This window comes from Phyllobates terribilis, unplaced genomic scaffold (assembly GCF_046119375.1).
Source record: "Phyllobates terribilis strain yellow unplaced genomic scaffold, ASM4611937v1 Scaffold_2154__1_contigs__length_160622, whole genome shotgun sequence".
NCBI lineage: Eukaryota > Metazoa > Chordata > Amphibia > Anura > Dendrobatidae > Phyllobates > Phyllobates terribilis.
Genome location: NW_027364912.1, coordinates 55,001 through 57,500, shown reverse-complemented (window position 1 = coordinate 57,500; position 2,500 = coordinate 55,001).

Here is a 2,500-nt window from a genome sequence, read left to right as displayed (position 1 = left end):
AATTTCTGACTTTTTGGAAAATTTCACAATTTTGTGAAAACTTCCACAAAATGAGGTTCTAGTATGTTAGAGGGCATCCCAGGAGGGCTCCAAAAGTGTGGGTAAAATATATATCCCACAGGGGGAAAATTGAAAAAAAGTTGAAAAAAAAAATTTTTGGGGACTTAGAAAATTTTTCAACTTTTGTCAGACTTCCAGACAGGGGAGCGTGTCAGTGCGCGCATCCGATTTCAGTTCCAGAGCGATTCGCGCGATGAGTCCTTGATACTTAGTCGTTTTTGGCAAAATTTCTGACTTTTTGAAAATTTCACAATTTTGTGAAAACTTCCACAAAATGAGGTTCTAGTATGTTAGAGGGCATCCCAGGAGGGCTCCAAAAGTGTGGGTAAAATATATATCCCACAGGGGGAAAATTGAAAAAAAGTTGAAAAAAAAAATTTTTGGGGACTTAGAAAATTTTTCAACTTTTGTCAGACTTCCAGACAGGGGAGCGTGTCAGTGCGCGCATCCGATTTCAGTTCCAGAGCGATTCGCGCGATGAGTCCTTGATACTTAGTCGTTTTTGCAAAATTTCTGACTTTTTGGAAAATTTCACAATTTTGTGAAAACTTCCACAAAATGAGGTTCTAGTATGTTAGAGGGCATCCCAGGAGGGCTCCAAAAGTGTGGGTAAAATATATATCCCACAGGGGGAAAATTGAAAAAAAGTTGAAAAAAAAAATTTTTGGGGACTTAGAAAATTTTCACACATGTGTCAGACTTCCAGACAGGGGAGCGTGTCAGTGCGCGCATCCGATTTCAGTTCCAGAGCGATTCGCGCGATGAGTCCTTGATACTTAGTCGTTTTTGGCAAAATTTCTGACTTTTTGAAAATTTCACAATTTTGTGAAAACTTCCACAAAATGAGGTTCTAGTATGTTAGAGGGCATCCCAGGAGGGCTCCAAAAGTGTGGGTAAAATATATATCCCACAGGGGGAAAATTGAAAAAAAGTTGAAAAAAAAATTTTTGGGGACTTAGAAAATTTTCACACATGTGTCAGACTTCCAGACAGGGGAGCGTGTCAGTGCGCGCATCCGATTTCAGTTCCAGAGCGATTCGCGCGATGAGTCCTTGATACTTAGTCGTTTTTGGCAAAATTTCTGACTTTTTGAAAATTTCACAATTTTGTGAAAACTTCCACAAAATGAGGTTCTAGTATGTTAGAGGGCATCCCAGGAGGGCTCCAAAAGTGTGGGTAAAATATATATCCCACAGGGGGAAAATTGAAAAAAAGTTGAAAAAAAAAATTTTTGGGGACTTAGAAAATTTTCACACATGTGTCAGACTTCCAGAGAGGGGAGCATGTCAGTGCGCGCATCCGATTTCAGTTCCAGAGCGATTCGCGCGATGAGTCCTTGATACTTAGTCGTTTTTGCAAAATTTCTGACTTTTTTGAAAATTTCACAATTTTGTGAAAACTTCCACAAAATGAGGTTCTAGTATGTTAGAGGGCATCCCAGGAGGGCTCCAAAAGTGTGGGTAAAATATATATCCCACAGGGGGAAAATTGAAAAAAAGTTGAAAAAAAAAATTTTTGGGGACTTAGAAAATTTTTCAACTTTTGTCAGACTTCCAGACAGGGGAGCGTGTCAGTGCGCGCATCCGATTTCAGTTCCAGAGCGATTCGCGCGATGAGTCCTTGATACTTAGTCGTTTTTGGCAAAATTTCTGACTTTTTGAAAATTTCACAATTTTGTGAAAACTTCCACAAAATGAGGTTCTAGTATGTTAGAGGGCATCCCAGGAGGGCTCCAAAAGTGTGGGTAAAATATATATCCCACAGGGGGAAAATTGAAAAAAAGTTGAAAAAAAAAATTTTTGGGGACTTAGAAAATTTTTCAACTTTTGTCAGACTTCCAGACAGGGGAGCGTGTCAGTGCGCGCATCCGATTTCAGTTCCAGAGCGATTCGCGCGATGAGTCCTTGATACTTAGTCGTTTTTGCAAAATTTCTGACTTTTTTGAAAATTTCACAATTTTGTGAAAACTTCCACAAAATGAGGTTCTAGTATGTTAGAGGGCATCCCAGGAGGGCTCCAAAAGTGTGGGTAAAATATATATCCCACAGGGGGAAAATTGAAAAAAAGTTGAAAAAAAAAATTTTTGGGGACTTAGAAAATTTTTCAACTTGTGTCAGACTTCCAGAGAGGGGAGCATGTCAGTGCGCGCATCCGATTTCAGTTCCAGAGCGATTCGCGCGATGAGTCCTTGATACTTAGTCGTTTTCAGAAGTCACAATTTTGACTTCCAGGACCCGCAAAACGTTTGTAAATTGAGCCCGCTCCCCAGTTCCAAGCGTTTTGAGGTGTCCCCGGTTGCAGTAATGCAGCCTGCCCACTAGATGTCGCAAAAGAGACAAAAAGTGAAAAAGAACCAGAATGAGGAAATTCCAGGGAGCCGAATCCGCCTGACAGTTCCAGGCGATCGGGCACTTTTTTGCATGCGTCCCTAAAGTGGGTA